The 24,049-nt window shown below is 36.4% G+C and overlaps 1 protein-coding gene and 1 non-coding gene across 2 annotated transcripts in view; both read right to left on the reverse strand.

Annotated features, from left to right (window-relative positions):
* The window catches only part of LOC126368090 (gremlin-2-like), a 43,700-nt gene that overhangs the window by 4,718 nt on the left and 14,933 nt on the right, over positions 1-24,049 (reverse strand). The gene's annotated exons all lie outside the window — the stretch shown is intronic.
* On the reverse strand, positions 23,257-23,328 carry Trnam-cau (transfer RNA methionine (anticodon CAU)). The gene has a single exon. It is a non-coding gene; the product is annotated as a tRNA-Met (tRNA).

The raw sequence follows: 24,049 nt of genomic DNA on the forward strand, positions 1-24,049 counted from the left end.
ATCAATCAATCAATAATACTTTATTGCACAACAACAAAACAAAGGACATAAACATACGAATAAAACATAATACTCTTTATTTTTAACCTGGAATTATTTTTAGTCATCCTTTTGTAATAAGGCAGCAGATATTTGTACATATGTAAATACGTATATACTAAAACAATACAGTCTATCAAAGTGACACATCGCATTGCAATGCTTATAAGTACTAACTATTCCTAGCAGTGTTTTGCGAACAACCTGGTCTAAGTAGGTACGTACGTCAATCGTCTACCTGTCAAACGGCCTCTCCGAGGGCTTACACTTTTGGGTACAAACGATGTGGCGCCTCGGTCGCGTATCAGGCGAGGAGATTTTCTCACCTCAGCGGCGCCTGATCCGGCGAGCCGCGCCGCGACCACGTAGAGGCGCCGGCGCACTCCGCTACCATCTCACATCGTTTCCGCCCATTTGTGCTTCCCACAATGCCCATACAAACTACAACCTTCTACGAAATGTAGGCGCTGTGTGGGAGCGTTCAATTGCGTTTTTAACAAACTAACGTTAAGCAGTAATCGCCAGATGAGAGGATGTAATATGACGGCGTCGTGTCATCATTTGTATCTGGCAACTTATAGCAGGTAAATTATAATACAGCAACACGTCAATAATTTGTTATGAGTTGTTTGAGGTGACCATTGTGATATAACCATGATGTTTTATCATTAACTAAATTAAAGTCATCTTTTTTGGGCTTATGTACACGTTGATACAATAAAATACCAAACTGTATTTTAAATTTGTCAGAAAATAAATTTAAAGCTCATGTGTAAAAAAGCTTATTATAAGATTAATGATTACCTAAATGATAAAAATGCCTGGTATCAGATGTGTTTCTCAAGTTATTAAATAACTTGTAATATTGTATACCTACATTAATTTATAAGATGAGTTGATGTTGCAGTTTCTTGTCATTTCTTCCCCATAACACCTTGCGACATGACGTAGATTCAAAAAATTAAACTTCAACATGTTTATCTATGATTACGTTGAATAAATAATTCTGATTCTGATTATTATTATAATTTAAATACCCTATAGGTAGATACATGGTAGAGACACGTAGATGCTTCAAATATATTTAAAAAAGATCTACTGCCTTTTTTGTAATAGATACATGACGCATTAGAAACTCACACAGTATTTTGTAATATTTATATCATTATCTCGTCTTCAAATTGAAATGTTTTAACGTATTAAGTAGATGACTAGAGTTACGAGCCGTTTGGCAAACGCGTTATTATCCGAGTTATGGTCATCTACAAGCATATTCTTATCTTGCCGATGCCTAATTCTTTTATTAATTCTATTTATAGTGATACAGTCAGCTGGATACGGTTTTAGAAACTTTAGTACGGACATTGTGTTGAAGTTGTTTAAAAATATATTCTACGATATGTTTTATACCGGGATGGATTCGCGGCCGACGGGCACTTGTAACCAGTAAATATTTTGTAAATAGTGCGTCATCGTATCACTTATCTATGACTGAAGAGAACGGCAGAAGGAACTCTTTAAGAACGTTTTTATGTAAGTTTCCATAAAACGAACAAAACAACTTATACCTACCTACTTATAAATCTCCTCACGTCTTGCAGTGATTACCATTGAACAAAGTGTGTAATATTAATCATCAAATTATAGGATTCAGTCAGACAATTGCTTGGAATGACATACAATCATAATTGAAAATTTATGAGCTAGCATAATCGTTAATAGTTTTAAGAGTCTGTCATGCCCACACATGTATACGATAGTACTTTACTTAATAGAATATACGTTTGCGGTGGAGTGTGTTATTGATAAAACACATAATTACGTGAATGCGTTGTGTTTATTTGAAAGCTTTTTATATTAATCATTACCCCGTTTTTCACAGGGTCCGCTTACGTAACCTGAAGATTCGACGGGTCCAGTTTTTTCAGAAGCGACTGCCTGTCTGAAATCTTTTTATATTATGTCTATTTTATATAAAAAAAAACAATGTTTCTATATTTAAAACGCAAAAAGACTAGGAATCCACACATGCTTCGACAAAAATGTAGTTATATACAGTCAATTAAATCCACAAAACTGTCGCCTTCGTTCAGAAATCAGAATCAGCTCTTCATCCAATTTTAATTTATACATGACGTTAAGCTTATTTCATACGATCGCTTACCACAAGAGTTAAAAATTGCTTCGACCTATATACCGACAGAGATAGATAAATAAGTTTTTATTCTACTATTCACATAATACCATCGACTTCACAATATTAGTATGGTATAATTAAATATTGTCTGTGGTTCCAAATTGTTATTGGAAATTATATGAAGAGAAACTGACTGACATCAACAGACAACCCAAGTTGCTTGCACTAGAAAGTTGAAATTTTGTACAAAAATGCTTTCTATTCCTAAGCACAAAGAAGAACTTTTTGGAAACTCAACTAATAAGGGGTGAAATACATTTTACACGGACCTAGTAATAAAAATAGTATAACATTAACAGCCTATTAAGTCCCATTGCTGGGCCCAGCAATATAATATACGTATTATTAAAAATAAGAATATCATCGACTAAACTTTAATTATCCCGACGACTCTCCTGATTTATGATTATGAGTAAGGACACCACATTCCATTGCACGCAGCTATTCTCAGCCGAATGTAAGAAGAGGAAGTCCTTTTAAATCGATAGTTTTTTTCTAATACTACGGGCGGCGCTAAAGCCACGAAGGAATTTCATTCAGACATCGTTCATTCAAAGGGCCCGTTTTGTTCGCTAGCTTGACAAAAAAATGAGAGTATAATAGCTGTTTGTGAAGCCCTTAGCGACGTGCCGTCTGCTCGCCCACGTAACAATACAGGATGATGTTATTCAAGAACAAAACTCAATTTCATTTCATTCATATTTTTTTTTTTTTCATTTCATTTTTTAACATTCTATGGATGTCATTTTTAGTGTAATTACTGGAATCCTTGGCCGATTAAGAATGGCGAATCAATTTAGGAAACGAACTTTTCTAGACTGAATTGTATCTTGTCCTTTGGTTCTCTTTGCTCTCATACCAAGCATAGCAATGTACACAAAAACGTAGGCAGTTTGTATAACACATTCTACTGCCGATCACAGGCCCCCATTATTAATTTGAGAGATTACTACGCTTACTCTACATTGCTACTCAAGTAAGGGTTGCTGAAAAGTTGGTAAAGTACGGTAAGACACGATAAGGTTTGGTATGGTATATTTGAGTTGATATGTTCCCGTTCTTCAATTAGATATTAAATTTGTTATTAATAAAATGAATTAGTATTAACATGGCCCATAGCAAGAACAGCAACACCCTGTACTTACAAGATGGTCGACGTGATATAACGCCTGTCCTGCCGGCACCGGTCTACTTCTAAGAAGAATCCTCGGAATGACACACTCTAATGGCGTTTTTGATACCTCCATAATTATACAACTTTTATATAATATATAAATTAACATTCTTCCATATATAACAACGATTGAAAAAAAAAACTTAATTACTTATTAAGGCGTTTGTATATTATGCCCAAACTACTTTACATTCCAAGAAACTCTTTAGAGCTTTTTATTGGCATTTGTTTGTATTTACAAGCATCCATTTTTTAAAAATGGCTATAAGCTACCCTAAAAAAAAGAAAGAAGAGAAGGATTAAACGAAGTAAAATGGAAAATCGTTTATTAATTATATTGTTGCAGAAAAAAAGCTTTGCAAGATATTCTAGTAAGATACTTTTCGATAGGCCATTAACTACTGGAATAGGATAGAGAGCTTGGTTGTTTTAGTGCAAGTGGGTTTCTTTGCGATGTAGACAAGTCTTTAACGAAAACACACAACTTTTAAAGAATCAACAAAGACCTCAACCCTTGGTAAAAGGGTTGGTGGTGGAAATGGAATGTCAAAAAAGCAAATGAAAAAAAAACTTGAAAAAAATGATAATTATGAATATAAAACTTAGGTACAGTAAATAATCAGAAGTACCGTAGTAAATAGACAGCCATAAAAGACCTGATATAGGACATTGAGTACACAGTTTTAATGCTTATAATTAATTGCTATACAAACAACCAAGAAAATATTTCTCTGAACTTCTTTGGAATTATACTAGTCGGGTTTTATTTTTTAAACTTATATTTCTATTTTTTTTTTTGTATTTTATTAACATATTTCTATTTATATTTTGAGACTTGCTTCTTTGCTTCCATTATATATGTTTCATGCAAGATTTGGAGATAAGACCTATCTGGAACAGAAGAATATTTTATCAATTTACAACTTTGTGCATAATACGTATACAATGAGGAACTTTCCAATCGGCGATCCCCAACAACACGATAGATGGCGTTGTTAAGTTTTTTTTCGTTATACTTCTATTTGCATGGATAACAGACATATGCATCTTTTTTCTTTGTTTTTGGGTGAAAAGGGTCATCACCCTTTTCATTACGCCAAGATACGATTAAAATTATTTTTATTTTATTTTATTTGGGGAGCTTACAACTAAATTTACAATGTTGCATACTAACTTCCACCCATTATTATTCTGATCAAAATAAATAAGAGAAGCAATATAGGTATCAACATCATTCTATATCATGTGATCCAAATATCAAGCAACAGTAATTTCAACAATAATCTATACTTATAATAAATCTGTAGAGAGGTCAATTCTGTACATTAAATTTTTTTTCAAAATAACTATCAGGGGGTGATAAGTGATCGATACTGATGCCAAAAATGCAATCAGTAAAATTTTTGTCTGTCTGTCTGTCTGTCTGTCTGTCTGTATGTTCCTTATAGAAACAAAAACTACTAGACGGATTTTAATGAAACTTGGTACAATTATTCTTCACACTCCTGGACAGGTCATAGTATACTTTTCATCACGCTACAATCAATAGGAGCAGAGTAGTGAAGGGAAATCCTTTTGTATGAAAAATCTAAACCACTCAAGTTAGACGTTTGAAATTTGGCATGCAGGTACCTTAGATACCGTAGAGGTGCACTAAGAAAGGAATTCCCGAAATTCCTACGGGAACGGGAATTAGCGGGAAAATCCTTTTGTATGAAAAATCTAAACCACTCAAGTTAGACTTTTGAAATTTGGCATGCAGGTACCTTAGATAACGTAGAGGTGCACTAAGAAAGGAATTCCCGAAATTCCCACGGGAACGGGAATTAGCGGAAAAATATTTTTGTATGAAAAATCTAAACCATTCAAGTTAGATGTTTGAAATTTGTCATGCAGGTACCTTAGATACCGTAGAGGTGTACTAAGAAAGGAATTCCCGAAATTCTCACGGGAACGGGAATTAGCGGGAAAATCCTTTTGTATGAAAAATCTAAACCACTCAAGTTAGACGTTTGAAATTTGGCATGCAGGTACCATAGGTACCGTAGAGGTGCACTAAGAAAGGAATTCCCAAAATTCTCACGGGAACGGGAATTAGCGGGAAATACCTTTTGTATGAAAAATCTAAACCACTCAAGTTAGACATTTGAAATTTAGCATGCAGATACCTTAGGTACCGTGGAGGTGCACTAAGAAAGGAATTCCCGAAATTCTCACGAGAACGGGAATTAGCGGGAAAATCCTTTTGTATGAAAAATCTAAACCACTCAAGTTAGACGTTTGAAATTTGTCATGCAGGTACCTTAGGTACCGTGGAGGTGCACTAAGAAAGGAATTCCCGAAATTCCCACGGGAACGGGAATTAACGGGAAAATCCTTTTGTATGAAAAATCTAAACCATTCAAGTAAGATGTTTAAAATTTGGCACGCAGGTACCTTAGACACCGTAGAGGTGTACTAAGAAAGGAATTCCCGAAATTCCCACGGGAACGGGAATTAGCGGGAAAATCCTTTTGTATGAAAAATCTAAACCACTCAAGTTAGACGTTTGAAATTTGGCATGCAGGTACTTTAGTAAACTTAAAGCTTAGTTGCAACAGGATATTACAAAATTCCCACGGGAACGGTAGTTAGCGGGAAAAAACATTTGTATGAAAAAATCAAATCTAAATAAAAGGAGAAACTGACTGACTCAGTGACTGACATATCAACGCATAGCCTGAACGGCTAAATGTAGGCATTTGAAATTTGGAAGGGACATAGCTTAGGTACCGTAGAGGTGCACTAAGAAAGGAATTCCCGGAATTCCCACGGGAACGGAAATTAGCGGGAAAATCCTTTTGTATGAAAAATCTAAACCGCTTAAGTTAGACGCTTGAAATTTGGCATGCAGGTACCTTAGTTAACTTAAACCTTAGTTGCAACAGGATATTGCAAAATTCCCACGGAAACGGGAGTTAGCGGGAAAAAAACATTTGTATGAAAAAATCGAAACCGCGTAAGATAGATGTTTTGAATTCAATTCAATTAAATTATTTATTGCATTCCATGTAGTACAATGGGGTGTTACATAGGCATAGGAACTAAAACATGGACCCTGTAGGGCACAGCAACGTTGAAGGGAAGAGAGGAAGTGTGTATTAAAATTAAAACTCGATGAACAATCAATTAAAAAAAAATCAATTCAATCAATTGATTCAATCTAGCATGCATGCATACCTTAGTAAATATAAAGTTTATTTTTGGCTGTATTTTGAAAAATGGGAGTTATTGGGAAAAAAATTGTATGAAAAAATCTAAACTGCATAAGTTAGATGCTTGAAATTTGATATGCACTCCCACACACACAAAGATCTCTCTCTTATATAACACGCCACGCGGACGAAGTCGCGGGCAAAAGCTAGTTCAAAATATTTATTTGGATCACATTATTTATAGAATGATGTTGATACTTATATTGCTTCTCTTATGTTAATTATCACGTTAAAAGTGAATAACGCCATCTATCGTGTGTTTGGGGAACGTCGATTGGGAAATTCCTTATTATGTCCCAAATGTACGATTATTTTTCGTTTGTGAAGAAGACCTTCCATTGGTTATTTAAAGAGACATTTATTGTTGAATTTGTTACATTTCTTCTCCACATCATTGCACATACCCAAAGCCGCAATACATTGTTCGTGATCAAAAGACTGAGATCAAAAGGAGCACCTCAAGAAACCGACTCTGATATAATTGAATTCGATATTAATGAGTTATAGTTATTACATCGTTCTGTTTATCTGGAGTGCAACAAGAACCGTCTGTCATTCGGGAAGTTTTGAGTAAAATGCAAATATTGTGAGGCATGTGCCCCACACGCCATGCAGCATGTGCTACTTTCTTTTTTTTGTTTTGGTTTTCCCCGAAGGGCAAGGCAAAGGGAACTATGCCCATACAGCCATGTCTTATGTATTTTTTTCTTAATGATGTTGAATGAAACGATGAAAGGTGATGACGATGAATGATGAAACCTACAACAACAACAAGCCCCCACCCTCGGAGCAGACTCCTACTCCGAACCCTAAACGAATTAACTCAAAAGTCCGCATAAACTTTCGAGTTATGAAGCGGCTTGTTGGCATGAAGCGAAAATAGATAGCTACACTTTGTTTATTGAATATTCCGATATAATAACACTATCGCGAATGTTTTCTGACTAACTTAATGCGATCACTAACCCCAAAATACCACTTCGTATTGATTATTCAATGAAGAAAACAAGAGTCCCGTTTCCGTTCCCGCCAAAAAATCTCCAGCATGTGCTATGTATGCAGCGTATGGCGTGCGAGGCACATGTCTCGCAATGTTTGCACAAAACTTACCGAATACCACATTTCTATCAGAGTGCATGCACTCTATGGATTTGATGTTTTATATAATACCTATTTAAGCTTAAATTCCTTTCCATTGTCTGAGAACAGTTGAAAAATTACATAGTATTCCCAAATACTTTGCAATATTCTAGATTGTATAGGTATGCACGTGCTCACACAAAAACTGTGGCGCGGTGCGTTTACATACAAATTCCCGCTTCCCGGCCCGCAACATTCTCTGTATGGAGTGTACGTTAACATAAAATATCAAACGCGTTAGTAAGGCGCCATCGCTCTGTGCCCACCTATGTATCAGCTGTGTTTAATCGTCCCCAATCGCTTTGATCAGCTTTTCATATAGTTTGCTATAGAGTAGATGAATCAGTAGGGGAGTCGTAATGTATAACAATTCGCTCTTGTAAGAAATAGCTTCTAGTTGGTATAAGAATTCTGGGATGATAGTTGGTCGGATGTATTTAATCTATATTTACTACGATATTATCAGAACATCTTTAGACAATTGTTCTGTTTACGCTACTAGATTCCAAATATAGAAACTTTTAAACGGTAATGTCTCTCTGTAATGTCTGCAGTCTGTGTCGCGCGGCGCCAGAGGCCACATAATACCAGCATGCACCAAACAAAAAATGGGAACACATAAAAAGGTAAGCAACGTCAAACGCCAGGCACGATCATTTAATGCGACCAGACATATAAATCAAACCAGGGACTCTAACAACTTATGACATAAAATCCTTTATTATTCACGCGGATTCCAATAAAAAATCTTACACTTTTGAATAGCCGTCGGAACGCGACTCCACCGCCGCGAGTCACATTATAGGATTAAATGAACTTTTAGCTCGTTTTTGAATGGAACAATTAGAAACCGCCTCGATAGGAGTGACAAAAAACACCTTCGACTCAAAACCACGCTTGAACCCACCAGCTTAAAACATTTCTCAGAAACTTAACGCGCGAAAAGATTCCTTAGCGTTTTATTTATTTTTAATACACGTATAAGCCTACTGCATGGATCTATCTGGATATAATAACTCATAAATAAAGGAACAAACTATAAAATTGAGCTTTTAAATATTTTGCTTGTAATATTTATTTTAGTGCGACTTTTATCTAAATTTATGTGCAAAATAATAATCCGCAGTATTCGAATGTCTTGTTAACTATAACAAGTACTTACTAAAGTACAAACACGCCGTGATTACACTTCTGATGATAATGTTTGTGAAATCGAATACTAAAGGTATGATGATATGTCTACATTATTGGCCAATTGCAAAGGCACATATAAAGTCTAGACTAGAGGTCAGATAGGCTATTATAGTAAATAAAATGTCTGAATTGCTGTACGAGATTGTTTTAACTCGTTTAGCTCGTTTGTGAATCGTGTGAACGAACCATCCAATCAATTACTGTTCAATTAAGGTAAGTAAAAAATGTAGCAACTTCTTTCTTCAGCTTCGTTAACTGTAGAATCGTTTGACCACAATCTTACGAAGATGAGTGACGACGAGGCCTAAAATGAGGCGCACTCTTTGATTCATCCATCTGTCTTCAGTACCAAATCTGAAAATGCCAATAGGCTATGCTCAGAGGCTTAAAACGCCACATCGAAGCAATTCATCTAAAAAAGCAATATTGATTTTGACATTTGTTAGCATTGCGTACATATTATATGCGCAAATGTCAAATTGCAATATTGCGTTTTAGATGAATTGTTTCGATGTGGCCTTTTAAGCGCCCTGATCAATTACAAACGTAAGTTCATATAGGTACTTGTATAAATTAAAGAATTTATAATTATATAAGTAAGTACAAGTCACCAATAATAAAATTCTTTCAATGGTAAAGTCATAGACACCCACGGCACCTAAAACTGTTTGTTACCTCTTTGGACGGGCTTTTCGGCGGGAAACGGGAACGGGACAGTTGCTTTCTTCATTGAGTGATCTAAATCATTAATACGAAGTGGTGTTTTGTGGTTAATGATCGCATTAAGTTAGTCGGAAGACATTCGCGAGTGTTATTATATTGGAGTATTCAATAAACAAAGTGTATCTGCCTATTTTCGCTTCGTGCCGGGAAGCCGCTTCATAACTCAAAAGTTTATGCGGACTTTTGAGTTAATTCGTTTGGGGTTCGGAGTAGGAGTCTACTCCGAGGGTGGGGGCTTAGGTTTCATCATCATCACTTTTCATCATTTCATTAATCATCAAGAAAAAAAATACGTCAGACATGGCTGTATGGGCATAGTTCCCTTTGCCTTACCCTTCGGGGAAAACCAAAACAAAAAAAAAACCTCTTTGGACGATAGCGGAGGCGTTTCCTTTAAAAACAATTTTCCATAAAACTAATTGCCATTAAAACTTAAAAGTAACAGGCTTAATAAAACGTTCCACTGCATTCGAAGAATCATATAGGTTCTACAGGATTAGAAAAGAGAAATACAGATAATATTTGCATAACGTTTGATAATATATTTTGTAAAAACATCAATATTTCGAATTTTTGCGATTTTAATAATGCAATTTATTGTACATAGAACGTAAAATCGATTTTATTGATACAATAATGAATCCAATTTACCTACCAATCTAATTAGAATATTTAGTATGTAAGACTTATGTTCATTTTGGAATTAGGAATGAAATTAGGTTTCAATTCAAATAAACAAAGTAAAACAAATTGGTTTAAGCCGCACATAGGTCTCGGTGGGCTTGTGGGCTAGGTTTTTTGTAATATTCGAGTCTCTATATACTTTAGATTTGTACAGATTCACTCCAAAATCTGGCCGTACAAACCTCTTCTCCCGACCCGCAACACTCGCGCAGTCCGTTTCTGTATATATCGTGTGGTTTCTATTATTGACAATCTAACTAAAAGCGAAGTAGATATCTGAGACCAGTTTCGGTTTTTCATATAAGAAACGTAATTACGATGACGTGGAGTCTCAAAACCGCAACGCGGGCAGTTGACCTACGGTCAGGCACTTGGACCAAAGGACGTGCGCACAAGCAATAGAGGATACCATAGATCCTACCAAATAAGACGGCAGGGTCGTTACAATGACGCAACTCACAAGACTTGGCGTAGTGACGTAAACAATAATTGGTCATTGTTATCCAGGCATTTGTTTGTGTTTACGTACACTCGGGGGAAATAAAAAGTTGAGTATGTTTATGGTTTATAAATTTTTATGTTATCTTTGATAGACTGGAATGGAAAATGCTACACCGACAAGAGCGTGGCTCTTAAATTGATGATGATGATGATATGTTATCTTGTGACTGCGTACAATAAAAGTACTATCGAATACGAATAGTACTTATCTATAAAGTAGTTAAAAAAATATTATTATGTAGCCAGCTTGCGACTTTGTTCGCGCTAACGTCGGTTGGGTCCATGGTAAATACCATCCTAATTTCGACCCTAGGTGGTGATGGTGCTAATTCCTGCAGACGCCGCTTAATTTTAAGTTATACCTGTCATTTTTTTATCCGATGAAAAAGAAAGGGACGGGTAATCGACAGGCATAAAATTTATGGAACACACGTCAATTTTAAGCAGAAATCTAAAACAACTGACTAAAAATTTTACATCGGCCAATTACCCGACAGAGTTAAGTAGACATACCAGCGAGATGCCTGTTCTATTCGCCCGGGTTATTCATTCGTTTTGACTATCATCCTTCATATCAACTTGTTGACTATCATCCGCCCCTTTCCTTTTCGGCGGATAAGAAAATGACGGGTATAACTTAAAATAAAATTAGGAGGTGTCTGCAGGAATCGGGGCCATTTTAATATTATTGAATCGGGGCCAGTGTTCCATTACTTCAGTATGGTTTTATAAAATTATCTCCATCCTAGGCTAGTACATTTTTACAAGCACAGTCTTAATAATAAAACATTATTATAGCGTCGCCTAATACTGAAAACCACGTAAGCACCTTGTTCAAAAATCAGATTCGGGTGTGCTTTTCATTAACAAATCCTCGTATGAGACAAGCTAAATTCAATCCAAGTAAAAACTAGTGGTCTTTATTTTATAAATTAATTAAAATAAGTCATTTTTTTAAGAAAATTACATCAATAATGTAGTTGCATTGCGTTGCGAGGATAGATAGACATTTAACACATATTAAAATGTATACGAACATTAGTTATGGAAGAAAACGCAGTGTTTGATCATCAATATAATAAGACACAATAGACGCCAACAGGAATGCTAATTACTTACTTATATCCGCATAATATTTCATACTTAACTGCAGTAACTTAATACTTACGATTATTAAGTGTTTATGAGCAATCTCATGAATTTAGTGTACCTAAACAACTGTCAAATTAAATCAGTAGGTGTTGTAATGTGGCGCTTATTGTTGTGTTAAATAGAACCATTTAAATATCAAATACGCATTTTTGCGCGATTTTGCAGTGACACTACCGTACCTACCCCTCTATCAGTTACTTATTTTTCTTAGTTCTTGTTCAATATACCTAAGGTTTCAAATATTTGGATGAAAGGTAAAACTATATATATTTTTTAAATTATTATATAGAAATATGAATTCATAAATTATTTATTTATTAAATTATGAAGGTACATACTTGGAAAACTTAGATGCTAACTTACAGATAACTAAAACATAAAACATATTAAAATAATGCCTATTTCTGCAGCTTGTTGTTCACTACATTTCATTTTACTATTATTATTTGTATGTCATTTCCATAGAGATAGGTTCGAGAGGGCCTATGAAATCTCGGATATTTGGAAGGCGTGTGTGGGGCCGAAGCCAAGTTGGGAGTTATTATTCAAAAAGTAGGTATCTGTCGTTACGATTAGATAAATAATCTTACTAATATTTTAAAACTGAAAGTTTGTGAGTATGGATGTTTGTATGTACTCTTTCACGCAAAAACTACTGAATGGATTTTAATGAAACTTCACAATAATGTAGCTTATACATCAGAATACAACACAGGCTTTAACAATTAAAAAAAATCTGAAATTCTTACCGCGGAAACCGAAACCCACGCGGACGGCTGCTTGTATAAAATAAGACCTATTTATACAAGCAGTAAATATAGGAGCTTATTTGTATATTAGACAAACAGTAAGAGTTGTCATTGACTCCTTATTCAATAATTAAAACTTATTGCGACCAATCTATAATTTATTCCTACTTATATTTACTTTCAACAATATTATTTAAATAAGCAAATACTTATGCGACATAAGTAACATATTAGTTGTGAATTAATAAGATTTCATTATAATGTGTGACATGTGTAAGGAATAAGCAAAAATAAGGTTTAAAAAAGGCTTAAAGGGCTTTTAAACTTTACCTACACCTCTGTAAATAGGTACGTACATACCTACCGAGGTATGTATCATGTAAGGAAAAAAAACAAGAGTTGAATGGTATCGATTTGCAGTTTCGATTGAATTATAAAAACCGCACAGAAACTGCATCCAAACTGCAATGTTGCAGCTGGCTTGCAGTTCAAATGCAGCCTGTATGTAATATCCCTATATGATACATGAGACTACTGAAAAGCAGAACAAATACGGTTATTCAACATACTAGATATACCTACAAATACGAATATACTTTATTGCACCAAAATGAAAAGAAATAGGTAATCACAAAAGACTCTTAACTAGGTGCATGGCAATTGGCGGCCTTATCGCTCAAAGCGATTTCTTCCAAACAAAAATAAGCCGAGTAAAATATAAAAAATGAAATTGAAAGATAACTTACATAGACCTACATAGGTAACATAACAAACACAGCATCACGCCTCTATCCTCAAAGGGTAGGCAGAGGTGGATAGTACAGTCATGAGCAATATAATGTACCCACTTTAGGACTCTGTCGCACTAACATATTTGACATTTAGTGAGACTTACAGTTCAATTTGTCAAAAAAGTTAATGTGACATGGTACCAAAGTGTATACATATTAATGCTCGTGACCGTACCTACTCCTCGCCAGCTACGTTTAAGTCCTATGTAAAAGGGGGTGCCGTTAACTACAGACATAGTTAACTTTCATGACATCTATACGTATTATATTTTTGTAGCAGTATGTAGATAACTAACTATTGTGTGCCACTTTGTATTACTCTATTGAGTAGTCACCCGCCCACCTTACTATCACCATTGGTGGTATGGTAACTTGAGTAACCAAATAACATAGAATACAAATTGTATCTTCGTTCAAGATTGTCGTATTATCCAGGTGAAATAACATCATAATCAACTTCTTAATCATCTTACAACAAAGATGTAAGTGTGACAAGATGCCGTATCTGAACGATCAAATCAAATCAAATATACATTATTGCACGGAAATAAATTTCAACAATCAGACATAACACATGAATACAGTACAATTTGGGCGGCCTTATTGCTCTAGAGCAATTTCTTCCAGGCAACCACCAAAAGGAAACAAACATTACAAACAACTTGGATGTGGGATGGTGCAATAAAAAATAAAGGAGGCCTTAAAAGTAAAACTAAAGACGTGTTATAATAATAATATCTATAAATACCTACATAGTATTTTATGAAACATAATCTTTAATATCCGGCAAGCGAGAATGTCTACCTCTGTCTACCTCTTTAGGGATACATATGTGATACTTTGTTATATTACGAGTAACAATCTGAGCATGTCATAAAAAATGTTTAAATAATTGTAAGTATAAAATTACACTTACTTACATCTTAAAATTTCTATCAAACTGGTTGCAAGTTATCTTCGGATTGCTTATGGCTCTATGCATCTAAAACAAAATCGCTAGCGTGAAATAATGCATGTATTATTCAACAGAACGTCAACATCGTACAATTAGTGATTATATTTCTATAAAAATAAAGTTGTAAACTCTGTAAAGTATGAAACAAGAAAAAAAATGCAGATTTTCTACCAAATAGTGATGTTAACGAGATAGTCTACGCCGCATGCTGTGATAAACAAACTCTTAGGACAGATTGGCATTCGACCACGGCTGTCTCCTAAACATCATTATTCTCAAGAATGTGAGAGAAGAAAACTTTTCATGTAACACATAACCCTCCTTTTTATTTCGCCGCAGTCGGGTAATAAATACAATTTTACAATACCTCCAATGCGCGGTACGAGTTAGATCTGTCAAAATACAGAAGCCAGTGTTGTGACGTTTATTAGCATAGTGATGTATCAGACGAGATTAGGCGAATCCATTTTGTTTATTTTATTTTGTTTTCTTAGATCTTACGGCATAGTTCAGATGCGGCTTCTATTCCACAGCGATCTAGACCTAAGATCGCCAGTTCGCGCGGCGTCGCGGGTAACTCATAAAATCTACATAATTCACGCCTGCCGTCGTTCTCTATGTATTAATTCATTACACACGGTCCTCAACAGAGCTACACCTGCAATTTGTTCACTTCTGTCATTATAGTACCACTCTAATGTCACAGTTTTGCATAGCAAATAATAGACGCGTGACATTCCTAGTGCGTTCTTACAAAGTACGCTCCTAGGAATGTTTCCGGCTAGTTGTAAACAAGAACATCCTTCTACGTCGTATAAAACATGTATAAGTACATAAAGCCACACCCGTATCCCTACCGGGATGGGCAGAACAACAATCCACGTGTCATGTGTACGCACGTTTCAGGATTTCAATAAGTGGAATTGGAGTTATGGTAGTACGGCTGACGTACGGTCACGAGTACTAATATGTATACACTCTAAAACCATGTCACATTAACTTTTTTTACAAATTAAAACGTAAGTCTCATTAAATGTCAAATATGATAGTGCGACAGGGTTCTAAAGTGAGTACATGATATTGCTCATGACTGTACGTATGGAACGGTAACTCTTCGCCCCGCAATAATTCGTATAGGGCGCCGACCTCACCCCCTCTGGGTCATACTTTAGTCTGAAATGGCCGTAAGGCGACCGAACCGACCGGCCGTGGTGTAAGTGACTTATGCCGCAGAAGAAGAGACATCGAGACAAACCTGTTTAGGTTTTGCGATGTTCGTAAACCAGTGTAAACTTTTTTCACCTCACAACCCCTATCGTGTGGGTTGTGAGGTGAATTACCAACTTCATCAACCCTGGTGTCAGGGTTACTTTTGAGCTTCAATAAGCCTCTGACATGACTCATATAACGACTACGTACTTACATCAGTAAGTAGTAACCAGGACCAACGGCTTAACGTGCCTTCCTAAGCACGGATCGTCTTACTTTCGGACAACCAGGTGATCAGCCTGTAATGTCCTAACCAAACTAGGGACCACAAAGTAATTTTTGTGATATGTCCCCACCGGAAATCGAACCCAGGACCTCCGGATCGTGAGCCTAACGCTCAACCACTGGACCACAGAGGCCGAACAATAACATGATAATAAATTACACATTTGCACGAAAATATTAACCACCGTCGCGCGTCGTGATAAAAAAAATATAAGACACAATTTGCTTTTCTAAACAAACATTTAGCAACACCACATTTACTTTTATTGGGAGGCGCTACCACCTATAAAATCCTTTACATGTAAAGTTTTATTGTAAAACAGTGTTGTCACCCGTGGGCATTTTATGAATCGTCGCGTCGCCTACTACAACATTTATCTACATCCACTACTAGGTAATACTAGTATTACTGTTAATGTACGTAGCTATTACTGACATAAAAGCCATAATTAGGAAGCGATAAAAGTTATTTTATGGAAGCTCTAAACACAATCGTTAAATAGTGTCCAAAGAACTATTATTTACTCTGTGGTTTCGGTTACCTGCCTGCAGTGATTTTTATGAGGTACTTACTTAATATTATGTGATTTTCGCTGTTTAGGGAATATGACAGACTTAAGCGCGTTGGGTAGCGTTTGACCTTGTCTCGTACGATATACTGTGGTCAAAGTTACGAGAAACTGGGCTGCCACCTGAAATGATCAATATATTCAGGTACTGGTACCTGAATCAAGTGAACCGTGTGAGGTGGGCGGGAGAGATGTCGGAACCGTGCAAACTGGAGTGCGGAGTAAGGCAGGGCGGTTTAAGCTCGCCTATGCTCTTCAGCCTGTACGTGAACGAGCTTATAGCGCGACTCAGTGATGCGCATGTTGGTTGTTTTGTTGACGGCGTCTGCGTCAACAATATAAGTTACGCAGACGACATGGTCCTGTTGGCCCCCTCAGTTTCTGCCCTTAGAAAACTGATAGGCGTGTGTGAGTCGTACACCACAGCACATGGCTTACTTTACAATGTAAAGAAAAGTGAATACATGGTCTTCGGGTCCGGAACCAAGTGCCCATCTTCAATTCCACCTATTAAGCTGAACGGTGTTGCCTTAAAAAGAGTTCATCAGTTTAAATATCTTGGGCATGTGGTAACCGATGACCTGAAGGACGATGTAGACATGGAGAGGGAACGCAGAGCATTGTCCGTGCGAGCAAACATGTTGGCTCGCAGGTTTGCCCGATGTACAAATGCAGTAAAAATTACACTATTTAATGCATACTGTACGTCACTGTACTCGAGCAGCTTGTGGGCCAAATATACTCAAAAAGCGTATAATGCTCTGCGTATCCAATACAATAATGCATTCAGGGCTCTATTGCGGCTGCCTCGCTACTGCAGCGCGTCGCTTATGTTCGCGGAGGCGGGTGTGGATGGTTTTGACGCTGTCTGGCGCAAAAAAACCGCATCCCTGCTGAACAGAATGCGGGTCAGTAGCAATAGGATCCTGGCTGCAATCGCTAATAGGTGTGACAGCCCTCTGATATTAGACCTCATAAAGCGTGTCAAATCCCCTCTAGTTATAAGGTACTAACATAAGTTAAGTGAATTGTACTAACAAATAAATGGATCTGTGTTGTCTTTAATAAATAAATTATTATTATTATTATTATTAAGGTATTATTTCCGTCTATATTTTCTGTAGCATTGATGTGATCAAGACGCAGTTAGAAAACAACATCCAACAATATCGGGAGTCTCATATCCCTGATTTAAACGCGGTAAGAACCCGTTATTATGTGTTTTAACATCCAGCAACATCTGTTTTGAGTTTTGTTGACTTATGTTAGTTGTTCCGAGTGAAATTTAATATTAAACAAATGCACAAAGCACGTCAAAAAAGAAACCTAGGGGTGTCCAAGGTAGTTTGCTAAGTTTGCTTTCTAAGAGAGCAAGCGTTCATTGTCGGTATTTCAGAGAGAAAAAGTTTAATAAGTCCATTATCGATAAGTGTGCTGAAGGAGACGAGTAGAGATCCATATTAATATTATTGATGCTATAATATTTAACACAAAAGTACAAATTGGCACGTAGATACCTAGATCGAAACCCGAGTATGAACATGGGATACTTTACAGGTATTTTATTTTTCCGATTTGACTCATAAAATGAGGGAATCTCGATATAGTGACAACTCGATAAACATAGACAACCTGAAGTCGGTTTTGTCGACATGCCCGAAAATACTCTTCCTAGTGTGCCATAAGCCAGTGCATACAAAAAAAAACAAAAGGTATTTATTTTCTTTTCTTATATGTTTTTCTTAAACTAATTACTGGAGCCTCCTTTTAAGCAAAATATGCCTGTACCAGGAGACCCCGCTCTTCTATAACAGTAGTAAATAGGTAAGAAAGTTTTGTTACCTTTACGTTTTACAAATAAGCAATTAAAGAATGTTTGTATAATGTGTGTATGTGTCTGTGTGTGTGTGCGTGCGTGTGTGTACGTGTGTGTAAGTGTGGGCGTGCTCGGGCAATGAGGGTAGATTCCTCCATACGAACAGTGTGTCGTTCCTGGGAATGTTCCCAGATTGGGAATGTTCCCATTTTAAAAACTCTGCTTTTCTTTTTCTAATTGTTCTTTCTTGTACTCTGGTCTTATCTGCCTAAAAGTCAGGTAACAAAGCCCTTTATTCATATTTTTTGCGCCTTTTTACTGCTGGGAATGTTCCCAAAGAACATTTGCACGCGAAGGTAGGTAGCTCGTGTCAAGGGAGTTCCATACTAGCGAGATAATTAATTGATTCGCAAGACGTATCGTGTATTGTACATATTTAAAAATCTACAAAGTACTACACCCAATCAAAATAAAACAGCGTCAATATTGACAGATGATATAACATGCGCGTGGGCTTGCGCAATGGATCGCACGTATGGATTAAGAGGATGCAGGCTGCGTGCGCGCCGGGAGGGGGGGTAATTGACGTAGTGGGAGCGCGTGTAGGCTGAAACGATACAGCCACGTTCAGACACACTTTTTGTACGTTTTATGTAATGGGCAAGTGCTGGGTTACAGATGAGATGGCTCTGTAAAGGGGGAACTATTGTGAGGTAAAGTTGAAGGAGAATGTATGAATGGGTATCATAAATTCGTCTTCCTATTTTTACTTAGGTACATACCAAACGAATCATACGAGGTAAGTACAGCAACCACACTCATGAAGTTTTCACATTGATGAACTGAGACAAGCCTACAATAAAAAGAATACTTACAGATTTTTTTTCAACGTGACTTATTGGAGGTTGGCCTCAAATTAACTCTTGGCCGGACACATGGGGAGCACTGACGGCTCTCACCTGATACAAAAATTTGAGGCAAGAGACCTTAGGGCGCCCAGTTGCGCGCGAATCTCGGCTCAGGGCGTCGTCTGCGTGGAAGTATTAGGATGGACTTGGAGAACTATTAGTGAAAAGGTATAGTCATTTATCGCCATAGTTCATCAGTTTGGAAAGCTTTTCCTAGCTGAACAATATGGAGAAATTAAGGAACACTCAAGAGCGCTGCCGCTTATTTGAGCTTTTACTTTTTATCCTAATTTCTCATACAAGTAAAATACAAGTCAATGGCAGCCAGTTAGCGTCACCATTTGTCATGACATGACAAATGGTGGAAACCACCTGTCAATGATACCTATTAAGTCGTTGGTTTGCTAATGCAGATATCAAACTAGCGTTATTCTATGTACCCTATCAATCAAACGGATTCAATGGTCGATATAATCGAATAAACACGGTGAGTCATCGAACCGATTATGCGTATTAATATCGATACGTTAGGAATACGAGCCGCGCCTCTCCATAACACCAGAAAGTGACGGACTTACAAATTGTTCTGGTTGAAACATAGGTATGTTTGAGTACCTAGTAAGACAAACATTAAATATTCTTTATTAGGTAATTGATCAATCCGCACTCGGCCCGCGTGATGATTTAAGGCCCGATCTCTCTATCCATCCATAGGGAAGGCCCGTGCCCCAGCAGTGGGGCCGTTAATGAGCTGATGATGAGGTAATTAATTGCACTGAAATAAGTTAACAATTACGCATACTTACTTATCTGAGTAGGTACTTAGATACGTGGCAATTGCTGAAGGCAAGACTTAAGCACTTACTTTAATATAAATAAGTTGTAGATATATTGTCATCAGCAAGTGATAAAAATACATAAATAATTAATCATAGAATAAGTTTTAAAGGCAAAACAGCAAAACTAATACCTATTATATATGAGTGGGCAAAGAATTCCCGACGACCCGATTACTTTAGCCAAAGAATGGGTATTGTTATGAAATCCAAATAGATTTATTACTTTTATTTTAAATGACATAACAACATAACATAAGCTCAAGTCTATGCCCCATTTTGGGTAGCATACCTCACTGAACAACATAGAGACCACCCAGCGAGCTGAGTTTAATTTAATTGATTTCTATTTCTTAAATCACTTATTTTATATAAACGCTATAATAAATCTACAGACGATAATTTAATTAAATAATTTTAATTTTGTAGTAAATAAATTCCAAGCCAAGTTCCGCGCACGATGGTAGTTTGGGAACGCACTCCTGACAGACGTCATACGACGCCAAGAGAAGTTTGGCAGAGAGCCCCTGTTATCAGACGGGCTACAAAATTTACTGCAATCATCTACCATTTGGAACACTCCCGTAGATGAAACCTAACTGTGGATTTATTATAATCTGCACACATAAACTCACCTACGTAATCGCAAATGGGATTGGGCAAGGCGACAGCGAACTTGTTGCGACAACACTTTTGATTCGAAATCCTTAGATGGATGCAACGCATGGTAAAGGAACCTAATCAACCCACAACCTAATCGCCTATAATGGTGCATCGTGTTAGAAAGGACACATCTCCCCTGATATTCCCGGGAAGATAAACAGCTGAAAACATTTGTACGTTTATTGGTTCCCAGTTCAGTATAGCAACAGTACGCACGAACTTAGTAATCTATACGCTCTGACTAAGATTCCAGTGAGCTTTCGTTTATATAAATTATTTTGTAGAGTACCGATGAATCCATAAACCAGAACCAATAATAATATAAAGCTATAAATCATTATCGACAATAAAATTATCTGCATAAATAGCACTCACGTTCTAAATTTCGGACATAATGGAACATACATAGTCAACCGCAGAACTTCATAAGTAGGTATTTAATTTTCATAAAAATATTTAACTACGGTACACGAAGTCTTTTTGGCTAGAAGCCATCCCAATTGCTAAAGTTTTCAAGGCGCCCGAAAACTTAACAAAAGAGACGTAATACCAATGTTCTAATAGCTTTACACATCGCTCAAAATATAGGTAAAGCAACTCAAAAAAAATACTCGTTGGGACAGTGAACGATACTTTACGTAGTTTATCGTTCCTTAAAGAGATATCAAAGTTTATAAAAGATCTTACAGTACACAAATAGGTACATTAGTGATCAGTGATCTGCTTAGGGTGACTGATAGTGAGTGGAATAAAATAACTGAAGATACAAAATGAATAAGGACAATGAAAGATAATGACAAAAAGGTAAGTATAATAAAGATGTACCTACATCAGTAAGAAATGACATCAGGCGCTCTTACACGAAACTAATCAAACGTAAGGTCGAGTATGTGGACTACCCACATTAAATCTTGGTATTCTCGACATCGGTCTCTGCACCAATTAACGAGATAGACAAACGAGATGCAATACAGGTCATGACGTCATTTTCGATGCACATAAATAAGGAATCCAGTAAGACCTATACTGGGATTCCCTGAATTGAGATCTGAGCACATATTTAGAGTATTCAGGTCATTAAAAAGCATGTTCCTCAAGTCTAGGTTATTCATGATGAGGTAAATTATACTTGGAATAAAAAAATATATTAGTTTCATTACGATATATTATCAGAAAATATAAAAAAAATCCGGTCATTTGTGTCTCCAACTTGACGTAGGTGCTACATAGGTTCGTACGCAGTATATTGTGCACATTGCGTGGTACCTAATGATAATAAAAAACAAGTAAGTAGAGGTTTTTATATCAATTCTGTATTTCCAGATAATTATCTATAATTCCCCTTAAACTTCACCATCTTATATACATGAATAATGTGTATGTGTGTACGGTCACGAGCATTAATATGTATACACTTTGGTACCATGTCACATTAACTTTTTTGACAAATTGAACTGTTAGTCTCACTAAATGTCAAATATGTTAGTGCGACAGAGTCCTAAAGAGGGTACATTATATTGCTCATCACTGTACCTATGTATAAATAATTTTGCAAGATATCCTATGAAGAGTTTAGCTTACTCACCAGCCTGCTGATTGTTAAATGTTTTGCTCTATTATCATCAATTGGTGTCGAAGTACAACATAGGGAATCCCGTTACTGCATTACTCATACTAAACATTTCTGTCTTGCAAAAAATTCCACAAATACGTTGATTATTTCGTTAAAACAAATATATTCTGCAAATATTCACTTCTTTTCGAGACGTAGTTCCGAAACTCATCAATGATTCATATAATGTGCTATGCGGATTCGTTCAACTTGATTTCTTAGTAAAACTTGACCTACATTACTATGAATACCTTATTTTAAATTTAAATTTTGAGTGGGCTCGTCATAATTTGAGACATCGATCATCAAGTCTACTTACTACGTTAAATTTTGGTAAGACATATGAAACAGGCCAGGTTTGTGTTACCATTATTTTACTCATCATTCAAATATTACCACTAATCTAAATCTATAATCATAACTGAACAGTGGTTGGTCAGATTCAGACGGTTATTTACTTAAACTTCATAAAATTCCACGTAATTCTATATAAGTATGGAAACGGCTTCTTAAAACTTTATTTTGATAATAAATGATGTTACCTCAAATTAAAATATTCTTCTTCTTCTACCATGTGGGTTGTGAGGTGGAATACCAAACTCATCAACCCTGGTGTCAGGGTTATAATTGAGCCGCCAAAGGCCCCTGACATGTAACGAGTACTTACTTACATCAGGAAGCAGTAACCGGGACCAACGGCTTAACGTGCCTTCCGAAGCACGGATCATCATACTTTTTTGACGATCAGGTGATCAGTCTGTAATGTCCTAACCAAACTAGGGTTCACAAAGTGATTTTTGTGATATATCCCCACCGGGATTCGAACCCGGGACCTCCGGATCATGAGTCCAACGCTCAACCACTGGACCACAGAGGCCGTAAAATATTAATTTAAACTATAAGTTCTTGTTTCGGGATGTTCTCAACTTAACATTCTGTCAATATCAATGTAAGTATTTTTCACTTTTTCCCTACATTGAATAATATGTAAGCCGCGACTACAAATAATATACGTGCTGACACCAATAGAAAGCCCCACCTAGAGAACCTAAAAAAACCCAGAAAAAACCGATTACATGTACAAGTACCTATGTACAAATACAATAACAAGTTAGCCCGACGCTGCTGAATCACCACTTAATATCTTGTAAGCCGCTAAGCTAAGCTTATTGCTGTATAAGCTTTCCATTTGGCCATTGTGTAAGTACAATAATATAATCAATTTGATTTGATAGATTGCGCGCGACAAGTCCGTCAGATTTGATATTAAGCGCGGCGCGTTTATACCAACATGCGTTTTTGTGCCATGAAGTCATAAGCCATAATTACCAATCTAGTTAAGGCGAGTATCCACAGCTCGGTAATCTCTGTTAATTATTATGACAGATAATTTTTGTTTCTCAAAATTATTGTACTATAATACTACGTATAATACATAAATAATATATACTTATATTCATAAAAATATATTACCTACTTAAACTAAAAGCACTGACGAACTATTTCATCAAAATAATTCACAGGGTCCGCTTACCTAACCTGAAGATTTGACAGGTCCGGATTTTTACAGAAGCGGCTGCCTGTCTGACCTTCCAACC

The sequence above is a fragment of the Pectinophora gossypiella genome, chromosome 7 (assembly GCF_024362695.1).
Source record: "Pectinophora gossypiella chromosome 7, ilPecGoss1.1, whole genome shotgun sequence".
NCBI lineage: Eukaryota > Metazoa > Arthropoda > Insecta > Lepidoptera > Gelechiidae > Pectinophora > Pectinophora gossypiella.